The sequence below is a fragment of the Paroedura picta genome, chromosome 4 (genome assembly GCF_049243985.1).
Source record: "Paroedura picta isolate Pp20150507F chromosome 4, Ppicta_v3.0, whole genome shotgun sequence".
In the NCBI taxonomy this organism is placed as follows: domain Eukaryota; kingdom Metazoa; phylum Chordata; class Lepidosauria; order Squamata; family Gekkonidae; genus Paroedura; species Paroedura picta.
Genome location: NC_135372.1, coordinates 44,680,294 through 44,686,293, shown reverse-complemented (window position 1 = coordinate 44,686,293; position 6,000 = coordinate 44,680,294).

Genomic DNA, 6,000 nt, shown 5'->3' with positions numbered 1-6,000 from the left:
TCTCTGGCAAGGGTTTGTCACCTGTGGGGATGTTTCCATGCTTCATGCTTGGGTGGAGATGGATAGTTTCTTTATTATTCCATGCTCGGGTGGAGACAGATGGTCTCTTAATTAATTCCATGCTTGGGTGGAGATGAATGGTCTCCACGTGGAGAATGATGTCTGCTAGATATCAGGATCCCCCCCCCCCACACACTCAGTCAGAGTAGTTCATCAGTGAAATTGACTGCCTAAGGAGGTGGTGAGCTCCCTCTCACTGGCAGTCTTCAAGCAGATAATTTTCCTGGATTCTCTAGGCTGATCCTGCATTGAGCAGGTGGTTGGATTAGATGGCCTATATGGCTCCTTCCAACTCTAGGATTCTATGAATCTATGAATTACAATTAACAGCAAACTTACTTCTGGAAATTATTTGGGTTCCTTTAATCTGTAAAACAGTTAGATTCAAGTGTAGTATCACCTTGGAGACGGACAAGAGTTTCAGCTTTTGAGGGTCAAAACCTCCTTCACTAGACAGGAATAGAAATGGAGATATTGGAGTCCTTTTATCCTAGCTGAGAGGTGGGAGGAATATTGAATTAATTCACAAGTTCAGAACAATGGACCCTACCCCACCCCAAGCTGTAAGGACATAGGATTCTTATTTCACTGCTAATTTTCACCTCCTAAACATTTCCTCTCTGCTCTAATCAAGTTGGTTACAATGTGCACGGTACCTTCACATTTTCTTTGCAAGCTTTTTATACAACATCCTTCCCACCTTCTGACTAGAACTCATTCCACACCTGTTGGATAATGAACTTTCAATGTACTTTTGCATTTGTTTTTTCCTGTGCAAAATAAGAAAATCTGCTTCTAAAGTGCATTGAAAATGCATTATCCAACATGTGTGGAATAAATGTAGGGCTCGGAGATTTCGATTTCTACGAATGTTGTAAAAATATAGCACAGTCACCTGGTGCCCGCCCTTGATGCCGCAGAGTAGTGGGTGGAAAGGAGATGCACTTCCGGAGCTGCTTGGCAGTGGAGAAGGTGGGCATGGCATGTGAAGCGCCATGTGCAGATGGTTTGAATGGGAGTGGGCCCACATGCAGAAGCCCAGCCTCTTTCCCCTCACAGCAGCCAAGCGGGCACCTTCCCATCCACCCTATTGTGTTCAGTTGTTTCAGATAAGTTATATTGGCTTGGGGTGGCAGGCTTTCTTGCATGAATCCCTCACAGCTGAGGGGGGGGGTAGTGTTTTTGGCACTGGATGGAACCTGTTTTGGGGGGAAATCCAACTCTCCATAGTTAGGGGCTTCCATAAGAGGCTGGCTGTAAGCAGGGCCGACCCAGCAGGGGAAGGCAAATGGGCTTCGCAGGTCCAGGTGGTTGGGTCTGGGTCCAGAGGAGGGCTGCACCTCTCTTTGGCAACCCAGGTGGGTACATCTTACTTGGATGGGACCCAGCAGTAAGGGGACCTGGGTTCCCAGAGGTGGAACTGGGTGACTCCCAGGGTGGTACTGTGGTCAGGGTTATTGTGGTCTGTTGATCACATACTTAGCCTCCCTCTTCCATGTTGGGCCAACACTCTGATAGGCCACTAAAGCTGTGGCCTTGTTTTAAGCCAACCCAGAATGTGTGTGTGTCGTACTTAGCCCAACATGCTCCACCTGCAAGTCAAAAGGAGCACTGACTCTCAATCTCTAACTATTTTACTGCGAAGAAACATGCTTGCCCATTGAATCTTTGCTTTATTCTCCCCCACTCCACTCCCCATGACATCGAACGGCTTTTAATAAATGATCTGCAGAGGATTCACCATATCAAAAAATGTATGGCACATAGAACAACAGAATTCCAAAACATAACAAACAAACAAAAAAAGAGCCCCTAAAATGGATGATGGCAACCCAGACTGATGGAGAAAATGAGAGTTTTTTTTTTTGTGTATGCCCATATCATGATTTAAAAAAAAAATCTGTTTTTTTGAGCACTCAAAATGAAAGCTTTACCCCCCTCCAAAAAAAAGCCCTCCATCTACGAATGGATGCCCATACCTTCCCCAACAGCTTCTCCTCCATTCCCAAACTTTGGACGTTATATTTACAAAAGGTAATGAGATAAACGAGCACCGGGGGAGGTTTATTCGCAATTATAATGCCCGTGTTCTTGGCCATCACTTACTGCTAGAGTTGATGCCTTCTAAATTATATTGGGAGTCCAGTTGCAATGGGAAGTGATGACTGGGGAAAACTGAGAACTGGAATTGCAAGCGGGAAGAGTTTAACAAGCTCCTTAGGGATGCTGTTTAATTTTTCAGTAAGCTTTGACCTTGAATTCGCCATTCCATCCCTCTGTGATCATGCATGGGATGACACCTGCCAAATACGGAGGGTATTTTTTTTTGTGTTCCCAAAGATAAGAATACATATTATAATGCATATTTTCAGATATATTTTATTCACAAACTTAATTGCATTCTCAGTAGTGTTTCTTCACATACATATGCATTCATTATTTCCTCGTCTGTGGGGTTTTGCATATGTATATGCTTATTATCTCATTTACATTCAGTTTTGAAACATATGTTGTGTGAATATAGATGTCGTTGTTGTTTTTTTCTAACTGGGGTGACAGTGCTGATGACTCCCCCCGCCCCCCAAGTAACTACATAATATGCATATAAATACATGTTTCAGATTCTGGTCTTAAGGGTTTTTTTTCTGGTGATAAACCAATAAAGGAACAATAAGAGAATCGATAGGATCTCCTGTTGACCAGATCTTGGAAGGACATGCCCACATGCCCAATGGCACAGGAGTACACTCTGACCCAGAAGACAGAGATATTTAATTTTGTTGAGCAGAATAACAGACACGGACACAGGTACTCAGTGGACAGTGTTATAATATCAATTGAAGCAAGCCCTCTGCACATTCTTTCCTGTACTAGAGTTGGGCTCCAAAGATATGTGAAAGCATTTTTTTTTCCAGTCCTGCCAGTGTAACAGGTTATCAGGTATCTCCAATCCAAAGTGTTTATTTTTTCCCCAAAGATCTGGCATCCACTAAAATGGGGCATTGGCAATGAAGAAATTGCTCAAGTTAAATCCTTCAAATATCCAGGTATTACTTTTAGTTACAATCTTAGTTGGACAATGCACAGGAATCGTAAACCTGGCCAAATGTTCAGCTGCCCCAATTAGACAATTTAATTTTCATAGGGGCAATCAATATGTCCCTGCTGCTGTTAGGATTTTCAAGCCCAAAACTGGTTCCCCAAATGTTCCCCAAATTCAATAAAAGCATAGAAGATATTCAGGTCTCCTTTCTCCACCAAATATTAGAAGATCCTATGTGCATTTCTTACCACTCTAGCTGTCAGAAACTGGGCCAAAGACTTTTTAAGACTAGAACTTGGATCATAACATTTAAATACTGGCTTAAAATTTACTTTAGATCTGAGTCAGGTACTTTATTATTTTATATATTAAGTGATCCATATAGAGCTGCATGGTTTATTGCTATTGGGTTACAACTCAGACAAATTGTGATTTCTTAAGACTCCCTGTGACTCTCAGATAAAGCTCACATTATCCAAGTAATCAGAGACCTTTATACCATGAACAGCAAAAACTCTTTCCTGTGGTCTGTTCCTTTCGTAATTTAGGTCTATAGAACCATTTTGGGAGGATGCCCCAGTATTTTCATGCTCTTGATGCACCATCACTACATAGGGCTTTCATGCTAGACCAAATGAACTCTTTCCCATCAAGGGTTCTATATGGAAGATTCCATCATATTCCCTGCCATGAAAGGCTTTGTTCCTGTGGAATGCGTAGGCCTGATTCTATACAACATATAATTCTAGATTGCCCCTTTCATGAAGTTGCCTGAAGGCAACTTTTTCCAATCCTATTACAGGATGAAAGTCTAAAGAAATAGTTCAGTGTTAATTGCCAGGTCATTTGCACAGTGCAAACACAAGGAAAAAGAATCCACACATATGCTCCCTATCTGTGACTGAGGATGCTGCTTTCCAGATGTTGATTTTCATGAGGAGCATACACATAGGCATTTCTTCTACGAGGACATTTCCTCTTTGCATAGAGAATATGAGGATGTGGGGGAGGGGGGTTGAGTCAACTCATCCATATTCATTTTTCCTCACTGTGCATTCAGTCGTCGCACAGTATGGTCACATGGGCATGGCTACACCATGAATACAAAATGGTACTGACTGTAGGAGGGAAAGTTGGTCTATAATCTATCAAGCAAAGTTCTTATAAAGTATGAAAAATGAAAAATGCCCTTCATATGCCTAATGAAGGTCTGGAACATGGATAATATATGGAAAGCAGTAATTTCTGTCCATCTTACTATTTGACCCCTTCATAGAAGTACAGTTTGTTATCCTAGGAGAAGAACACAGACAGAGAATGCTTAGTAGTGGAAAGGAGGATCAGAGCCTCATTTCAGGCTGGGCTCAGAAATAAAGAGGTCTGGGGCTGCTTAAAATGGCATAAGGGTTTTCAACACTGGTGGTTGCATATGAGCCCCCACTCCTAAAGCAATCAAAATTCATTTTTAAATAACAGCCTTGAAATAAAAAGATGAGCAAATAAAAAATAAATCATAGAACATAATTCTAAAAAGGCTGCCAAAAGCATGGTAGAAGAGTAACTTTTAAACCTGTTTGTGAAACTAAGACAGCATAGAGGACAATCTAATGGCATTCCAGAATTTTCAGATAGGTACAGGATAGGCCCTGCTTATCATAGATATGTACTTGACATTTTGAAGAAGAAATATTGTTTTATCTGGGTCTTGTCTGTAACTTTAAATCACATGAATACAGTCACTTCATGAGTTGTCACCTGTTATCAAGTACAACTCCATCAGGACTCATTTAAGTACAGCAGCAACTATAGGTCAATCACCAGCTACCTGTTTTTCCACGGAGAAAGCCTAAACAGCTGGACTAGCCAAAAGCAAATGTTAGTTGCCAAATCAACAACTGAGGCTGAATGCATATGTCATGCCTGCGCCACCGCCGGAGGACTTATCTGCACCTGTGCCACCAGCTCTGCTGCTGCCACTGTCAGAACTTGCAACAGAGGAGGTGGAGTTGGGAGGCAAGGATCCAGAGTGCAATCAGCATCATCCAGGCCCTGACTGGGATTAGCAGCCATGTCCTAGCTAGGTGGATACTATGCCTTTTGTGCCAGCTTCGCCCCCATCAGTGCCCCACTCTAGTCCAGAGAGCTTGTTGGAGTGCAGGAAACAGTGTCAGCAGGTTGACTTGACAGAGTGACCCCAGAGCACCCGAGTTATGGTGTGCTGTCAGGGTAGATGCAGCCTAAGTGAGGGTACTTTGATGGGTGATGCCTGAGGCTGCAGATGCAGCTGTTTAGACACTGACCAGCATTTGTCCTTAAAGAAGATCAGTGTCAACATTTCCAGGTGGGTGCATCTGCACATCAACCTACCCGTCACTTTCTTCTCCAATTCCTGCCTTGATCCCACTTCAGCTGCACCCAGGCAGGACAGCACAACATATCTCTTCAAATGCATGCAATGAACTTGAAGAAGAAGAAGAGCTGGTTCTTATATGCCGCTTTTCCCTACCCGAAGGAGGCTCAAAGCGGCTTACAGTCGCCTTCCCATTCCTCTCCCCGCAACAGACACCCTGTGAGGTGGGTGAGGCTGAGAGAGCACTGATATCACTGCCCGGTCAGAACAGCTTTATCAGTGCCGTGGCGAGCCCAAGGTCACCCAGCTGGTTGCATGTGGGGGAGCGCAGAATCGAACCCAGCATGCCAGATTAGATGTCCGCACTCCTAACCACTACACCAAACTGGCTCTCACTCTCTACACCACTCACTTGAGTGGATCCTTTGTCTACTGAAAGACTTTGATATCGATGGGCCTCAGCCAGTAATCTTGTTTGAAGATCGCATGAGAATGCCTAGCTCTATCCAAGAGTGAAAGCATCAGATCACAAAGCATGCATATTGCT